This window comes from Camellia sinensis, chromosome 2 (genome assembly GCF_055761805.1).
Source record: "Camellia sinensis isolate YWXY chromosome 2, ASM5576180v1, whole genome shotgun sequence".
Lineage (NCBI taxonomy): Eukaryota > Viridiplantae > Streptophyta > Magnoliopsida > Ericales > Theaceae > Camellia > Camellia sinensis.
The window spans coordinates 72,723,878-72,743,402 of NC_138962.1; the positions used below are offsets into that span (position 1 = coordinate 72,723,878).

The 19,525-nt window shown below is 41.7% G+C and overlaps 1 pseudogene; it reads right to left on the minus strand.

The window, feature by feature from the left end:
* Positions 1–306: 306 nt before the first annotated feature.
* On the minus strand, positions 307–6,518 carry LOC114300129 (galactinol synthase 2 pseudogene; annotated as a pseudogene).
* Positions 6,519–19,525: the final 13,007 nt, after the last annotated feature.

Sequence of the window (19,525 nt, forward strand, 5' to 3'; positions counted from 1 at the left end):
CTATATTTAGAGCTCTCTATCATTTCCCATGATTAAATTTGCCATTGCTGCAGGTGTTAAGCAAAATTTAAAGAGAATGAGAAGCAGAGCACCAGAGTTTTTTACTAAGTATAATATAAAAGTAATAGCAAGTGAATTCAATGCTTGTAAACTATGAAAATATATAAGTACAAGAGCAATGATTCATACCCCTTTAAAAGTCTCATTCCCATCATCCGCACACACGTGGGGTTGGGGATTTGAGATCAAAAAAAAAAAAAAAAAAAAAATTTAGCCTATACATAACCAAAAACTAAAAAAATAGGTTTAGGCATCAATATTATTATTGTCTTTAGCTCGCCCCCCAAAAAAAGCGAAGCGGCAGGTGGGGGCGGGAGTGTAATGACCAACGTTGGCCTCTGACACCATTGCCACTATGACTTTGTCAGCTTCACCTTCAATGCGTGATATGTTAGTCCTCTTGTAATCCAATGATTCATTATTGTATATATCCCACCAGCTCTTCACTAGCATCTTGATGTCTTTTCTATCCATGTTCTCTTCTTTTCCAGTATACCTCCATGGGTTTGATCCCTAGAAGAAAAAAAAAAAGGAAAAAAAGAAGCCAAATTACAAATTAATTACTTTAGAACACCTGGATGTCTCCGTCCAAGTATATCATCTTATGGTACTCCACGAACTGCAATTGATAACAAGTCAATATGCATTATTTTAGCTAGAAAGATAATTAATTAGTATGAAATAACAAGGAAATTAAGAACTTATACTGAAACAATAATTTGAGAAAGTGAGAGAGGATAGAGAGAGAGAGAGAGGGACAATTGTTTTATCTGTAAAAAGAATATATTTACACTCAGAGAAGGCACTCTCTTTTATAGAGAGAAATGGATGCCTTGGATGCCTTGGAGGATGTCCACCGAAAGCATGCATATGATGATGTCCACCTAAAGTAGACAAAAGGTGAAGATATACAATTATACAATTATATATTAACACAATGATACACTAACATCCCCCCGCAAACTCAAGGAGGGAAAGCATCAACCAAGTTGAGTTTGGAAACAAGATCATTGAAGCGGCCAGGAGGATGAGCCTTAGTGAAGATATCAGCGGGTTGATCGATGGAAGCAATAGGGAGAAGACGAATAGTACCACAGGTAACATGCTAGCAAATGAAATGACAATCAATCTCAATATGTTTGGTGCGATCATGAAAAACATCATTGTGAGCAATCTGAATGGCACTCTGATTGTCACAATAGAGAGGGGTAGAATCAGAAGAAGAAACACCCATATCAGCAAGGAGCCAGCGAAGCCAGAGAAGTTCCTGAGTAGTATCAGCAAGAGCTCGATATTCAGCTTCGGTGCTAGAGCGGGCAGTGAGGGATTGTTTTTTGCTACGCCAAGCAAGAAGAGAATCCCCTAAGAAGAAGCAGAATCCCGTGGTGGAGCGTCGATCCGTAGGATCCCCAGCCCAATCAGCATCAGAAAAGGCACGCAGTTCAAGAGAGGAGGAAGCAGAGAAGTGAAGGCCATGGAACAGAGTGCCTTTGAGGTAACGAAGGATGCGGAGTAGAGCAGTATAGTGGGGAGTGCGAGGAGCTGACATGTACTGACTGACAATGTGAACAGCATAGGCAATGTCAGGACGAGTTACTGTGAGATAGACAAGGCTGCCGACGAGTTGGCGATAAAGAGTAGCATCAGAGAGAAGAGTCCCATCAAGAGGAGTGAGACGTATCTGAGGATCAAGTGGAGTAGAGGTAGTTTTGCAATCAGTAAGACCAGCACGAGCCAGAAGATCAGAAGCATATTTGGCCTGGGATAAATAGGAACCAGTAGAGTCATGAGAGACTTCAAGGCCCAAGAAGTAGTTAAGAGTACCAAGGTCCTTCATCTCAAACTGGCGGTGGAGGAACTGTTTGAGGTGGAGAATACCAGCTTCATCATTACCAGTGATAATCATATCATCCACATACAGAAGAAGAAGAGTGGTACCATGAGAAGTAGTCCGTATGAAAAGAGCAGAGTCATAGGAGCTAGAGGTGAACCCGAAGTCATGAATGGTAGAACTGAACGTAGCAAACCAAGCACGAGGTGCTTGCTTGAGGCCATAGAGAGCACGCTGGAGTTTGCAAACCTGATGAGAGGGAAAAGTGGACCCAGGTGGAGGTTGCATGTAGACCTCCTCAAGAAGATGACCATTGAGGAAAGCATTTTTGACATCCATCTGAAAGAGCCCCCAGTGGCGAGCAGCAGCAACAGCAAGTAAACTGCGAACAGAGGTGAGCCGAGCAACAGGAGAGAATGTCTCCTCATAATCAATACCATATTCCTGGTTGAAACCCTTGGCAACAAGACGAGCTTTGTAGCGTTCAATAGAGCCATCAGAATGTGTTTTGATTTTGTAAACCCATTTGCAACCAATGGCAGTCTTGCCAGGAGGAAGATCAACAAGATCCCAAGTATGAGCTTTGTCTAAGGCCTGGAGTTCATCAGTCATAGCTTGCTGCCAAAGAGGATTAGTACAAGCCTCACGATAGGAGGTAGGTTCATAAGTAGAGAAGGCAGCAGATCCAACAATATAATCACGAAGATGGAGAGGAGGTTGAGTTACCCGGCGTGGTCGACCTGTAGGAGGATCGGTGGGAGGAAGAACTGGTGGAGAAGGAGGTGTGGCAATAAGAGGTAGACCTTCAGGAAGAGCAGGCTGAACAGGATCAGGAGTGAGCAAGGGCGTCTCGATGAAGGAGGAACCTGTATCAAAATCAGCAGAAAAAAGATCTATGGAAGGATTAGTAAATAGTACAGTAGTGGAAAGTGCGGGTAAGTGAAAGGAGGATAGCGAGGAAAACATTTGGTGCTCCCAGAAAACGACATGGCGGGAGATACGAAGACGTTGAGAGAGTGGATCCCAACAACGAAAACCTTTATGTTCAATCCCATACCCAAGAAAACAACAAAGACGAGAACGAGGTTCAAGCTTGGTGTGCTCATGGGATTGAAGTAGAACAAAGCAGGCAGAGCCAAAAACCCGGAGATTGGCGTAAGGAGGGGGAGTGCCATGCAGACGTTCAAAGGGAGTTTGATTATGGATGACAGGGGAAGGAGCACAGTTGATAGTGTAAACAGCAGTGAGGGCAGCTTCCCCCCAAAAGTTTTCAGGGCAGGAAGAAGAGAGAAGTAGAGCGCGAGTAGTGTCAAGAATGTGCCTATGTTTCCGTTCAGCGCGGCCATTTTGCTGGGACGTGCCAGCACAAGATCGATGAGGCAGTGTACCATGATGTTGAAGAAAGGAAAGGAAATCGGAATCTCGATATTCCATAGCATTGTCAGAGCGAAAAATTTTGATGGTTTTGGAGAATTGGGTGTGGACCATTTGGGCAAACCTATAATAAATGTGTTTAAGTTCAGACCTATTTTTCATGAGAAACAACCAAGTAAACCGGGAAAAATCATCAATAAAAACAACAAAATAGTGGGATCCTCCCATAGTAGTAGTAGGGGAGGGCCCCCAAATATCGGAATGTATAAGATCAAAAGGTGCAAGGGAAACAGACGTACTTTTATTAAATGATAAAGCAGGTTGTTTGGCAAGTTGACAGGGGATACAATCAAAATTATCAGGAATTACATGACCCAACTATCCACTAGAAACCAAAGACTTCAAGCGATTAACAGAAATATGCCCTAAACGACAATGCCAAAGATGAAAGGGAGATAATGGGGAAGTAGATGTAGAAGCAGCAATCTGAGGAGAGGCAGGCACATGAAGGTGCAGGAGTTCATAGAGACGTCCATGCTTACGGCCGATCCCAATAGTCTGCCCTGTCTGAGGGTCCTGTACCAAACAATCAGTAGCAGAAAATGTGACAGTTAGACCAAGTTCACATAATTGACCAATGGAAATAAGGTTTAAGGTAAGAGCAGGGATATGATAAACTTGAGGGATAGATAAAGAAGGGGTGGAAACAGTACCAACATGACGAACAGACATGAGGGAACCATCAGCAGTATGTATTGAGGGAATATGAGGAGATGAAGAGAAGGAAGAAAAGATAGTAGAACTGGATGTCATATGATTACAACAGGCAGAGTCAAAATACCAAGAAGAGTTACCTGGGATTACAGACAAAGCAGTAGGAGGAGGTGTACCAGATGGGGAGAGAAGTTGTTTGAGCATGGCCTCTACATCCGTCGGAGAAAAGCTAGGGGTAGACGGAGCAGGTGACTCAGAAAACCCCGCAGAGGTGGCAGCATCAGTGTGAGGAGATTGATTCCCGGAAGCAGCAGCAGCAGTGTGATGAGTCTGATTCCTAGAAGCAGTAGTAGCAGTGTGATGAGACTGATTCTGGGAACGATGAAAGCTTCCCTGGGAGGAGCCACCGCGAGAGGAGTGGCTATTGGACGATGATCGGGATGGATTGCGAAAACAATCCTGTTGTAGATGACCAGGACCAAGTTTGTTGCAGTAGCGGCAGGATCGGACGGGGCAATTGACCAGGAGATGGGTTGAAGGAAGGCCCCGATTCTGACAATAGAGGCAAGCAGTGGTCCGTTGGGTAAATGATGGCCGGTACGGAGGAGTGGCAAGAACAGAGTCCACATGATGAGTGTGAAGAGTACCGAGACGCGTCTCCTCTGATAGCAACTTAGAAATTGCTTGTTCAAGAGTGGGCAAGGGATGGCGATGAAGCAGAGAGGCACGTACGGGCTCAAAGGAGGCAGTAAGAGCCATAAGAAAGTGCACCAACCTTTGCTGGTTGCGATAGATAGTAAATAAAACAGCATCTTCGGGGGCATGCCAAGTTGGTTCTGAAAGAGCAAGCTGATCCCAAACAGAGTACATTTGAGAAAGGAATTCATTAATGGACTGAGTGGATTCTTGGCGCATGCGGTGAAGTTGGGTCTGAAGTTGATATTGGTGGGCAAGACCAGTAGTCTGGTATCGTTCTTTCAAGAAATCCCAGATGTCTTTTGCAGGAGTAGTTACAGAGTCAAGCTGAAAGCGACCAAACTGAAGACTGATAGAGGTAACAGAGGTATTACGAAACCAGGTAATGATTTGGTAATTCTTACTGTCCCATTCCTCAAGTCGGTTTTCAAATGTAGCAGTAGAAACAGTAGTTTCATTAGTGTCACTGTCTTTCACCGGTTTAGTCACATCCCCGGTGACAATTCGCCAAAGCTTCTTTCCTTTGAGGAAGGAGGACATGGCTTGGGCCCACAGAACATAGTTTGAACCATTCAAAATAACGGAAATAGGATGGGAGGCATCAAGACGATCCATAATACTAGTTGAATAGGGTTTAAAGTAATAGGATAGACCTGTAGGAGCAAAATTAGGTAAAACAGAGTGTACCAGTGAGTCCGGAAGGTCGAAAATAGCCAGGAAAGGTATGCTGGACAGAGATGATGTCAGCAAAGATGTCAGCGGCGCACGTTAGCAGAGTGCAGAAAGGAGCACGTTAGCAGGAAGCGGCGGTGCACGATAGCGGCCAGGCGCAGACGCGGCGCACGGTAGTTGTTTCGGCGCACGCGGGTGCACAGTAGTGAAATGGCGCACGAAAGGCGCACAGTAGCAGGCGCGGCGTACGGAAGAGACAGGGCTGACGTCAGCCGCGGATCTTGTGGGCGCGTGTGGGCGCGTGTCGGAAGTGACAGATGACGGATGGCGCGTGCGGGCGCGTGTGAGAGTGGTGGCGGAAATGATGACGCGCAGTGGACACCGGCGGCGCGTGTGGGCGCGTGGAAGGTTTTCTGAGGCCGGGCTTGGTGCCGTTGGAATCGTGAGGAAATTTCGAGTGGTTTGGTGTAGTGTCGCTGTGTATGGGACTAAACACCAAAATCGCAAATTGCCAGAAATGTAACTCTGGGCTCTGATACCATGAAACAATAATTTGAGAAAGTGAGAGAGGATAGAGAGAGAGAGAGGCACAATTGTTTTATCTGTAAAAAGAATATATTTACACTCAGAGAAGGCACTCTCTTTTATAGAGAGAAATGGATGCCTTGGATGCCTTGGAGGATGTCCACCGAAAGCATGCCTATGATGATGTCCACCTACAGTAGACAAAAGGTGAAGATATACAATTATACAATTATATATTAACACAATGATACACTAACATATACCATGAAATTGTATACAAATTTTTAACTAAAATTTGTTATTATTAGACACATACCTCCCAGATGCGAATCTTAGAGTAGTTGATGACATAGTAGGCCATAGCAAACCGGGTCTGGTTCTCCGGCGGGTACACCGGCACGATCTCACTGACTATGCATCCCTGAGCCACCAGCATACGGCGGTGTTCCTCCGGCACATCCGGAAGCACGGCCACCACAAGCGGGTAGGCAGTGTGGACTTTCCTCAGGCTCTTGGCTAGCCCGACCACGCCCTTGACATAGTCACCATTGCCAGCCAAGAAAGTGACATAAGCTCTGCTCATCGGGCTCGAGGCCTTGACTAGGCTGTTGGCCTTGGTGGTTGCACTCACAAGTTCAGGAGCCATTTGGGATTTCGCAACAAAGTTTAGAGAAAGAAAGAGAGGTCTAGAGAGAGAGAGAGAGAGAGAGAGAGAGAGAGAGAGAGAGGAAGTTGGGAAGTGTTTTTGAGAAAATGAAGAAGAAATCTGGGGATGTTTTGTGGGTTTTTCTTCAAATGGGGGCATTGCGTATTTTTATAGGCGTAAATGGGGGCATTGCTTATTTTTACAGGCGTTGCGTTGGTGGATGAATCTTCGAGGAAAGTCATGTTAAAGGTTCATGATCTGGAGACGTTGTTGGGTTTGGTGGGCTTGAAATGTTTTCCCCAACGGCATAGGGATAGCGAGGCCTACGGAGAAATCTAGATTTGTTATCTGATATCCCAATCAAATCGGACTGTACGCATGTTAGAGTGGGTGTGGCGGTGATTAGATCTGACGGCTGCGAGTTTCCTCCTCGAATAGAGAAAGTATGGAAATGGATAATGGGTCGGTGCGAGTAAAAGGACAAACTAATAAAATAAATATTGAATAAATAAAAATGAAAATGAATTACGATGTTGAATGTAATACCGAATCAATTGGTGTATATAAAATTATTTAATTATAAATATTTAAAATTTGTAAAGTTATCTCATATTATTTGTTAGTAAATTAATTAGTATATAAATTGGTACATATAACATTATTTATTTAAATATCTAAATACGGTGGTGCACTAATTAATATACTAATTAGTATACAAACATATGTGATGATATTACTATTTCAAAATTATGACCTCATCTATTGTAAAATTTACAAAGAACCGAAATCTCTAAAATTATGTCACATCATCTGTTAGTGCACTAATGGTATACAAATTGGTACATATAACATTATTCGTCTAAATATAAGATACTATATGATCATTTAAAAATAATAATAATTTGTTTATTGTCTTATAAGTTAATTTTATATTGATTTAATAAGTGTTTTCACTCACATTTATATTAACAGTAATGATAGAAATACAGAAACCAAATACCTATGCATATAAACTTACTCATGTATCAATGTAAACAGGACATTAGGTGTGTACCCGTGTACTATTATTTTGTAGCGTGAAATTTCGTATTCAAATCCTATGATCTCTATGATTCTCTCTTTTCCCAAGTAACAATTAACATTTAACATCTAGCCTCTTACTAATGTATGTTAACAATAATAAACAAAATACGATAAGAAAAATAATATTATGTCACTTTTGAAAAGAAGAAGATACGTGAGAATTAATAGATATGACTAATTATTGTTAAGCTACAAAATAATCATAAATAATTATGTATTAATAATTGAATTTAAGAAGCGTAGTGTGATATTAAAGTGTTCACAAGCCAACAGAGTATTAAGCTAGGCGCATAATCGACCTTTGGTATCTAACAAAAGAAACCTACTATCCTAAGTAACTTGACACACTTGGTATATATGATCCAAATTGTCCATTTCAACTATTCAAACCTATCTAGGCTTGGTTCAATTAGCAATAGCTCAAATAACATGAGCTCAACCAACAACATGAAGCCCAAGACCTCTTAAAATGGCTTGGTATCTACCGAAGGCAAAAAACCTTCCCGCATCCTAACCCATTTCAAATGTTGAAGGGTACATTTTATAGCGACCCCGGTCTTTTCCCATTTGATTATTGTATCCGGACTTAGGTTCCGTATATTCTGTCATTGTATAATTGGTGTTGTCGTCATTTATTTTCTCATTTAGAGTTATAGGATGTGTTGGGCAGGGTTGTTTCAGGTTGGTTGGGTTCGGAAACCAAGTGTTGCCGTCCAGTTTTTGGGTTGTTCGCTCGAGCGAGGACTTGGTCGCTCGAGCGAGGGTTGTTTTGTGTCTAGTGGCTCGAGCCAGATTATATTCGCTCGAGCGAGCGATTGCGTCTAGTATAGGCCTGAGGGCAGTGTTTCTTCGCTCGAGCGAGATTTCCTTCGCTCGAGCTAGAATCCTGTCGCTCGAGCATGCTCCTGGGTTGCAGACCTGAAGCATTGCATTCTTGGCTCGAGCGAGGGTTTCGTGTGTCTGGTAGCTCAAGCGACCAAGTGTTCGCTCGAGCGAGCCTGTCGGGTTTATATACACAGCAGCGGTTTTTAAAACGTTTTTTCACATTCTTTTGATCCTAAAACCCTAGTTCCGAGTTCTCTTTCCCTCTACTCACCTTCTCTCTTAGGTTTCATCACCTTTTAGGGTGTTTCTACCCTAGTTGCTTTATTAAAAAGATAGAGTGAGTTGAGAGCTTCGTTTTAATCTGAGAGTTTGTAGTTTTGGAGCACTTGGGTTTTTGGGTTATCATCTCCGTCTTCTCTATTCGGGTTATCTTCTTCGAGGTAGGGATTTTCTACTCCATTTTATAAGTTTTGTTCTAAGTTTTGGTATATTGATATGTTGGGGTTACTTTGGTAATTTTGGGAAAAACCCTAGTTGTATTAATAAATTAATTTGTATAATTAATTTAAGGGAATTGGGGAATTTGGTTAAATTCATGAAATTGAGGAATTCATTGATTAAATGGTGTAGTTGGATAATTTAAATCACTCGCCTATTGAATTGTTGATATATTTATTTCCAGTCTAAAAATAACTGTTTTGGGCTATCGGTGGAGGATAGTCGTGATTGTTGTAGACATTGCATGTGGATTAGGAATAACTGAAACTAATCACTTTGGTTAAGTCATTAATTTTGACTATTGAATTAATACAGAAAATATGTGTATTGATTGAGCATTGCATTTGCATATTGTTTGGGAGGAGATAGGGGATGTACTCCACGGTTTAGGGGAAGATAGGGGATGGACCTCTAAACCGGATTTTTGTTTGGGAGGAGATAGGGGATGGACTCCATTAGCATCACTATTATGTGTGCTTATTAAATTGAAGTGTTTTTACATGTTATTGATACAGTACTAAAATGTGTATCAATCGGGAAGTATGAAGTGTTTTGATATAAGCCTGAGTCTCATTTGTGTTGATGATATTGGAGGTAATGTGAATATGTTATGTAGTTCACTGTTATAAGTTTGGCCAGGTTCTGAGCCTTATTGATAATAATGGGAATTGAAACATGTCATAGACGTTAGTGTCATGAGACTGTATTAAGTTATAATTGATTATCTTGGTTGGCCATCTATTGAATGCTATAGCTTTATTCAATGCTTATATTTGGTTTAGTATTTTTCTACTGGGCTGTGGCTCACCCTTTATGGGAACATCATTTTCAGGTTCAGGTGATAAGCTACTTCCAAGGACTTAGCTTGGGAGGATTTGGCTTTTGGATTTGAAGACTTTTTTTAGTTATTTGTTTATTTGATAAACATTCAAGCCTAGGGCTTTATTTGTATTTGAGTTAAAACTCATATTTTTGTGTCTAAGTGTTGGCTTGGAAAGATGTAAGCCCATAGGACATTTAATTTGATGTTACAAGTAATGTTTTTATTTAGTAATACTCTGATGAATGAGATAATGAATTGTTTTCTTTCAATATTGCATGTCAAGGATATATATATAATATGGGTTTATTGGTGAGGGCGTGACAACTTGGTATCAGAGCGTACCGGGTTTGAATACTTTGGGTACGTGGGAAGTGATTAGTATCACAATGGGTTCGTCTCGTTTGATAGAGACTTAGTGTAATGTTATATGCATGCTTACATGATAACATGTTTATGTGACTATGTGGGTATGGAATGTAGTTCCTTGGATGTTGATTGGACCCTTGAGTTTCTAGTAGTCTTGTTGGAAAGGCACTTGATCAATGCTGCTTCCAACCGGAACTATAGTAACGCTTCAGGACTATCATCATCCAGGAATGAAAATTCATAGGTGCTTATGTGATTATGTGCTTACGTGGAATGAATTATTGTTGTCCAATGCATTAGGACGCGAGTGTTTAGCATCGGCACATTTATAAATGTGCTAACGTCTTTGTTTCCTTTATTAGGATGTCAGGACGAGGACGAGGACGCGGTAGGCGTGGTAGGCCGGGTATGCAGGAGGTGCCTGTGCCAGAGGAGATTCCGGCAGTTCAGGAGGGAATTGGCCAGGCCAATGTGGCCGAGCCAGTAGGCCAGCAGGCTATGGGCGCTCTAGCCCGAGAGATAGCAGGGGCATTCAGGGAGTCAGTAGGTATTCTCGGAGCTGAGAATCAAGCTCGGGTCGTTGTTGCAGATGCAGGACCTTCCTTTCTGAAGAGGGAGTTCTTCCGGTCTAATCCGGATGAATTTGTGGGTGATCCTAAAGAGCCGCTTAAGGCAGATGAATGGCTCGAACAGACAACGAAGACGTTTGAGATGCTTGGCATCGAAGACGAGGGGTTGAAAGTGACCTTGGCATCTTTCCAGCTGAAGGGGGATGCAGGTCAGTGGTGGAAGTTCACTAAGGGTCGTATAGGAGGTACATGGGAGGCTTTTGTGAATGCTTTCCAGGAGAGGTTCTTATCTCCAGCAGTTAGGGAGAAGCTGAGAGACCAGTTCTGCCAGCTTAAGCAGTCGAGTTCTTCAGTGGCCGAGTTTGAGGCTGCATTTACTAGTTTGTCCAGGTTTGCACCTGATTTGGTGGCGTCTGAGGAACGCCGTTGTATCGAGTTTGAGAAGAAGTTGAGGCGTGGCCTCAAGCTGAGAGTTGGGGGAACTATGATTCGGGATTATGGGCGTATGGTTGATGCTGCGGCCCACATGGAAATCATGATACAGGAGGAGGAGGAAGGACAGAAGGGCTTCAAGAGGAGTCAGGATGGTCAGAGTGATGGTAGGAGACAGAAGGGTTTTAATCCTCAGCAGGCTCAGGGTAGCTTTTCTAGATCGATTTTTCCTGTGCCGAGTGTTAGTTCGGGAAAAGGCAGTCAGGGAGACATTACCTGTTTCAAGTGTGGCCAGCTGGGCCACAAGTCTCCAGTTTGCCCTCAGAGGGGAGGAGTGCAGAGAGCAGCATCAACTTCGGCTCGATCTCAGAGTCAGGGTAGAGGCCAGCCACTCTCGTGTTATCAGTGTGGTCAGCCAGGGCATATGAAGAGGTATTGCCCGCAGTTGGGTGGCACACCTGGTGCATCTGGTTTGAGGCAGATTCAGGGTCAGCTGCCAACTCAGTCGGGTCAGGCATCGAGGGCCAATCAGGGGGCTTCATCGTCCCAGTCGGTGCAGCAATCTTATGCTCCTAGGGGTGAACAGGTTGATCAGAGGTCGTCTGGGCGCGTGTACGCTGTTACCGCGCAGGATCTTGTACCGGCACCATCAGTTGTGAGAGGTACCTTCTTGTTTTGAAACTCGGTTGCTAGTGTTTTGATTGATACGGGTGCATCTCATTCCTTTGTGTCTGCTGCATTTGCATCTGTTTTGGAGTTAGAGTTAGCACAGTTAGCATCCCCTATTTGTGTAGTGTCACCTCTTGGGGGTGAATTGATCTTGAAACAAGGTGTCAGGGGTTGTGATATAGAGGTCGCCGATCATAGACTTCCATTTCCTTTTGTAGTTATGCCCACGAAGGGCTTTGATGTTATTTTGGGTATGGACTGGTTATCGTCATACCGGGCAGTTATTGATTGCTACCGCCAAAGGGTCACTTGTTGTACCGTGAGCGGGGAGTGTTTTCATTTTCTGGGGGACCGGGTTGGTAGTGTTTTTCCACCGGGGTATGATCTACGAGGGCGGAGTGAGCTTAGTGGTCTACTTGCTAGCTTTGAGAGTGGTGAGGGTAATGAGACCCAGACTGTGTTGCCAAGAGTGGTTTGTGAGTACTCGGACGTCTTTCCCGAGGACCTTGTTGGTTTGCCACCTCACAGAGAGATTGAGTTCTCTATTGACTTAGTGCCCGGCACGGCGCCGATTTCTATGGCACCTTATCGTTTTGCCCCAGCTGAGTTAGTTGAGTTGAAGATCCAACTCCAAGAGTTGCTAGATAAGGGCTATATACGTCCTAGTGTTTCGCCATGGGGAGCACCGGCTCTCTTTGTTAAAAAGAAAGGTGGTGCTTTGAGACTTTGTATAGATTACCGGAAATTGAATCGGGCTACGGTTAAGAATAAGTACCTTATGCCTCGTATAGATGATCTGTTCGATCAGTTGAAGGGTTCCCGTTGTTTCTCGAAGATAGACTTGAGATCGGGTTATCATCAGTTAAGAGTCAGGGAGGAGGATATTCCGAAGACGGCATTCCCTACGCGGTATGGCCACTATGAGTTTCTGGTGATGCCATTTGGGCTCACCAATGCACCGGCAGTTTTTATGGATTTGATGAACCGGATATTTCGGGAATTTTTAGATCGTTTTGTAGTCGTCTTCGTGGACGACATCCTTATCTATTCACCTTCTGAGGAGAAGCACAAGGAACACTTGAGAGTGGTGCTTGAGTTACTTAGAGCCCATAAGCTTTATGCTAAGTTTGGGAAGTGTGAGTTCTGGCTAGAAGAGGTCAAGTTCTTAGGCCATGTAGTTTCTGGGGAAGGAGTGTCTGTTGATACATCCAAGATTGAGGCAGTGCAAGATTGGGCACAGCCTAAGAGTGTGTTTGAGATCCGCAGTTTTCTGGGGTTAGCTGGGTATTATCGCCGGTTTGTAAAGGATTTCTCCAGGTTAGCTTCACCTTTGACTAGATTGACTCGGAAGGGAGTCAAGTTTGTATGGAGTGAGACTTGTGAAAAGTCGTTCCAGGAGTTGAAAGTTAGACTGACCACCGCTCCAGTCTTGATTATTCCGGAGAGAGGGTTGGGTTATGCAGTCTATTGTGACGCCTCACGAGAGGGTCTGGGTTGTGTGTTGATGCAAGAAGGGAAAGTAGTTGCCTATGGATCACGTCAGTTGAAAATCTACGAGAAGAATTACCCTACGCATGATTTAGAGTTAGCAGCTGTGATATTTGCCTTGAAGATTTGGAGGCATTATCTTTATGGTGAGAGGTTCAAGGTATTCTCGGATCATAAGAGTCTGAAATATTTGTTTACACAGAAAGACTTGAACTTGAGGCAGAGGAGGTGTATGGAGTTTATTGAGGATTATGACTTTGAGTTGCATTATCATCCGGGGAAGGCCAATGTGGTGGCCGATGCCCTTAGCAGGAAATCTATTGGTGACATAGCTAGTATAGCCATCCGGGAATGGGAGATATTGGGTGCACTTGGGGAGTTTGATTTACTTCTGGGCGAATCCGTTGAGGCTGCGGTCTTGTTTTCTGTTGTTGTACAGCCTACACTTATGACTCGAGTGTTAGAGGCTCAGAGGGGTGACCTTGAGGTAGAATCCCTCCGTGAGAAGATTTCCTGTGGAAAAGTTGAGAAGGGTTTGACGGTGTATCCCGACCTGAGTGTGAGATACCGAGACCGTCTGTTTGTGCCGGAGTCTTGTCGAGAGGAGGTACTCCGAGAGTTTCATCATTCACGCCTTGCGGTGCATCTGGGAGGCACTAAGATGTATCGGGATTTGGGTCGACAGTTTTGGTGGCAGGGTATGAAGAGAGATGTGGCAGTTTTCGTGTCTAAGTGCCTTACTTGTCAGCAAGTGAAGGCCGAGCATCAGAGGCCAGCGGGTTTGTTACAACCCTTGCCTATTGCTGAGTGGAAGTGGGAGCATGTCACTATGGACTTCGTTGTGGGTCTTCCGAAGACGCAGCGAGGTAGTGATGTTATTTGGGTGGTTGTAGACCGGTTGAGTAAGTCGGTGCACTTCATTCCTATGCGCGTGAGAGATTCGGTAGATCATCTTGCCGACTTGTATATTCGGGATATAGTGAGATTGCACGGGGTTCCAGTGACGATCGTCTCAGATAGAGATCCTCGTTTTACTGCCAGGTTGTGGCAGAGTTTGCAGAGTGCCTTAGGCACTAAGTTGACCTTTAGCACGGCTTATCATCCTCAGACTGACGGGCAGTCCGAGCGTACTATTCAGATCCTTGAGGATATGCTTCGGGGTTGTGTTCTAGACTTTAGTGGGTCGTGGGAGAGGCACTTACCGTTGGTGGAGTTTGCCTACAACAACAATTTCCAGTCTAGTATCGGTGTGGCACCATTTGAGGCCTTGTATGGCCGACCGTGTAGATCTCCTGTTTGTTGGGCCGAGGTGGGTGATGCACCTCTGTTGGGTCCGGAGTTGGTCAGGGAAACGACGGAGAAAGTTGAGCTTATCCGTAAGAGGCTTGTTACAGCCCAGAGTCGTCCGAAATCTTATGCTGACCGTAGGAGGAGACCTTTGGTGTTTGAGATGAGTGATCATGTCTTTCTGAAGATATCACCCAGACGGGGATTGATGAGGTTTGGGAAGAGCGGGAAGTTGTCCCCTCGGTTCATTGGTCCTTTTGAGGTCCTTGAGAAGATTGGTGAGGCTACTTATCGGTTAGATTTACCACCACAGTTGTCCGGAGTCCATGACGTGTTTCATGTGAGTATGCTTCGGAAGTATGAGCCGGATCCATCACATGTGTTGGATTGGACTGATTTAGTGGTTGACGAGGATGTCTCGTATGAGGAGAGACCGGTTCGGGTCTTGGATAGGCGGGATCAAGTTTTGCGAGGCAAGACCATCCCTCTGGTAAAAGTTCTGTGGAAGCATCACGGAGTGGAGGAAGCCACTTGGGAACATGAGTTGGAAGTCCGCGAGAAATACCCGGACATGTTTATCGATTTGTAATCTTGTATTTAGATTTTGTAATATTGTTGAACTTAAGAGCTTTATATATGTCTTAAGTTGTAAAACATTGAGAATGTTTAGTTTATGGAAATATTTTGGAATTTGCCTCATAATGGAAGTTTAGTAACTTGAATATGGTGAATATATTGTTGAATTAGAGTGCTGTCATGAAATTGAATATGATATTGAAAACTGTTAAAATTGAAAGGAAAAATGCATAATACTGATGCGGATTGTAATATATGCTATTTTATATACACATTATGAGATGCTTCTTGATAAGAGATGAAATGACCAGTTTTGGGTCAAGTTGTATACTATTGAATTGTCATATTATTTAAAAAAAAAACCTGTTTCCAAAAAAACTTATGCTTAATTTCGGGGACGAAATTCTTTTAAGGGGGGGAGGTTATAGCGACCCCGGTCTTTTCCCATTTGATTATTGTATCCGGACTTAGGTTCCGTATATTCTGTCATTGTATAATTGGTGTTGTCGTCCTTTATTTTCTCATTTAGAGTTATAGGATGTGTTGGGCAAGGTTGTTTCAGGTTGGTTGGGTTCGGAAACCAAGTGTTACTGTCCAGTTTTTGGGTTGTTCGCTCGAGCGAGGACTTGGTCGCTCGAGCGAGGGTTGTTTTCTGTCTGGTGGCTCGAGCCAGATTATATTCGCTCGAGCGAGCGATTGCGTCTAGTATAGGCCTGAGGGCAGTGTTTCTTCGCTCGAGCGAGATTTCCTTCGCTCGAGCTAGAATCCTGTCGCTCGAGCGTGGTCCTGGATTGCAGACCTGAAGCATTGCATTCTTGGCTCGAGCGAGTTTTTCTTCGCTCGAGCGAGGGTTTCGTGTGTCTGGTAGCTCGAGCGACCAAGTGTTCGCTCGAGCAAGCCTGTCGGGTTTATATACGCAGCAGCGGTTTTTAAAACGTTTTTTCACATTCTTTTGATCCTAAAACCCTAGTTCTGAGTTCTCTCTCCCTCTACTCACCTTCTCTCTTAGGTTTCATCACCTTTTAGGGTGTTTCTACCCTAGTTGCTTTATTAAAAAAATAGAGTGAGTCGAGAGCTTCGTTTTAATCTGAGAGTTTGTAGTTTTGGAGCACTTGGGTTTTTGGGTTATCATCTCCGTCTTCTCCATTCGATTTATCTTCTTCGAGGTAGGGATTTCCTACTCCATTTTATAAGTTTTGTTCTAAGTTTTGGTATATTGATATGTTGGGGTTACTTTGGTAATTTTGGGAAAAACCCTAGTTGTATTAATAAATTAATTTGTATAATTAATTTAAGGGAATTGGGGAATTTGGTTAAATTCATGAAATTGAGGAATTCATTGATTAAATGGTGTAGTTGGATAATTTAAATCACTCGCCTATTGAATTGTTGATATATTTATTTCCAGTCTAAAAATAACTGTTTTGGGCTATCGGTGGAGGATAATCGTGATTGTTGTAGACATTGCATGTGGATTAGGAATAACTGAAACTAATCACTTTGGTTAAGTCATTAATTTTGACTATTGAATTAATACAGAAAATATGTGTATTGATTGAGCATTGCATTTGCATATTGTTTGGGAGGAGATAGGGGATGTACTCCACGGTTTAGGGGAAGATAGGGGATGGACCTCTAAACCGGATTTTTGTTTGGGAGGAGATAGGGGATGGACTCCATTAGCATCACTATTATGTGTGCTTATTATATTGAAGTGTTTTTACATGTTATTGATACAGTACTAAAATGTGTATCAATCGGGAAGTATGAAGTGTTTTGATATAAGCCTGAGTCTCATTTGTGTTGATGATATTGGAGGTAATGTGAATATGTTATGTAGTTCACTGTTATAAGTTTGGCCAGGTTCTGAGCCTTATTGATAATAATGGGAATTGAAACATGTCATAGACGTTAGTGTCATGAGACTGTATTAAGTTATAATTGATTATCTTGGTTGGTCATCTATTGAATGCTATAGCTTTATTCAATGCTTATATTTGGTTTAGTATTTTTCTACTGGGCTGTGGCTCACCCTTTATGGGAACATCATTTTCAGGTTCAGGTGATAAGCTACTTCCAAGGACTTAGCTTGGGAGGATTTGGCTTTTGGATTTGAAGACTTTTTTTAGTTATTTGTTTATTTGATAAACATTCAAGCCTAGGGCTTTATTTGTATTTGAGTTAAAACTCATATTTTTGTGTCCAAGTGTTGGCTTGGAAAGATGTAAGCCCATAGGACATTTAATTTGATGTTACAAGTAATGTTTTTATTTAGTAATACTCTGATGAATGAGATAATGAATTGTTTTCTTTCAATATTGCATGTCAAGGATATATATATAATATGGGTTTATTGGTGAGGGCGTGACACATTTTGAATTAAATATACTATTATGAAGTGTTGAACTAATTTAAGAAAAGTAATTAAAAGAATTGGACTTGATGGTAATTTGGAGGAAAAAATGATCCTTAATGTAGTTTTTTAGGCTTATGTTTACACGGGTTTGCTAAAATGTCTCATTGGTTCGGGGACAAAGCCAAGTCCGTACATACAACAGGCGAGGGAAAGACTCACATTTCATAGTACTTGGGAAATGCAAGTTTGATAAGGATTGGAGAGGAGTGGTGCAAGAAAAATCTGTAAGCCTTTGTTTGACATGTTATGTTTTTTGATTTTTTAGTTATTTTAATTACAAAAGGATAAAAAAAAAAGACTTTTTAACGCAATAAGATAAAATATCATAGCTAACTCATAAATATTTCATTTTTTTCTCACAAAAGTCAAAAAAGGCAAAAAAACATATCCCAAATGAAATTTTTTAGTCCCAAGCTAAAATAGTCAAAAAGCTAAAAAACTAAAAAGTTAACTCACATTCCAAATGAACCCTAAATGGTTTTAGTTGTCTTTGTGCAAGTCGTATGTGGTGAGCAGATATAGGGGTGTTTTGGGAAGTTGGTAAAAAGTTAATTTTTTAACTTATTGACTTTTTTGGTAATTTTTTTGAAAAAAAAATTGACTTTTTTTATGGCTTTTTTGTGCTTTTTTAAAAAAAAACTTGATAAAAAGTCAAAAAAAATAATTTTTTATCAAGTTCCCAAATTGCTTCATAGTAATGAGGAGGTTCTCGTCTATGGGGGTGTTTGGGAAGATGGGTTTGAGGCTAAAATACCCTCAAACTAAAAAAAAAGCCAAAAAGCTCCTAAATCAACCCTTTTTATTAAATAAAAAAAAATAGCTGCAGCTGTCGGACAGTGTAGGCACAGCCTACACTGTTACATTGACAAGTTGTTCCATCACTTGATAAATTACGATTTTGCCCATTTACATCAATTTAAAAAATTGTGATCTTAGGGACAAATTTGTCATTTTAACTTCAAACATCATTTCAACATATTTTTCAATACAATAACTCAAATAAAAATCCAGCCCATCTTCCTAAACACAAAAACTAAAATAGCCCACTAAAATAGCCAAAAAACTAAAAAACCTCTAAAATAGTAACTTCTCAAACATCCACTATATGGTGGCTTATGTACCTTATTTCTTCCCATCTATGAGTCTACTAGAGCTATTCACTTCGATCATTTAACTAAGATTTCAACCGGATACAAAATCATATCTAATGATACTTTTATGGAGATTTTATCCTTATTCAAGATGGTTGTCATTCCTTTTGGTGGTTAGGGTAGGGTATCTTATTACTAATTGCATGTGGGTTAGGCTTCGAACATATGAGAGCAACAATTATGTTGTAGGGCGTTGAGACCATAGCATGTTACACGAAAAGTTATTTATTGTAGAGTATAGTAAGTTGTAACACAGCTTACTTCGAAGAGCCACTTATCCATTATATTAAATTAAGGTTTTAGAGATAAAAATTTAACAATAAAATTATTTTTAGGGATGAAATATTTTTATTGTTAAAAGTGTTATTATTGCATTTTTAATTAGCGATAAATTGGACATTTAATGATGAATTAGGAATATTTTGAGGCCACAATTTGTCTAAATAAATAAACATTTTTTTATCAAATTATTGTCCGTAAAAGTATACTTTTTAGCGACATTTTAAAAAATTTATCGTTAAAAGTTTCTTTTTTTGACTTTTCAGAAGGATTTTTTTAGTTACTATTCTCACATTGAAAGAAATTGATTCCTAAATATTTTTTTCAACGAATTTTAACTTTCAGAGACAAAAAAGCTTAGTCCCTAAACTTTTATTTATTATAGTGGCTATAGTGTTGTTACACAAGATAAGAATGTCACCACACTTGACAAATGAACTTTGTTATGTTTCTGGGTTTGTGAATTGGATTCAGTCGGTGTCATGGCATAATCAAAATAAAGGAGTGATACTTTGGTTATCCGCGAATGCTTCCAAAGGTGACCC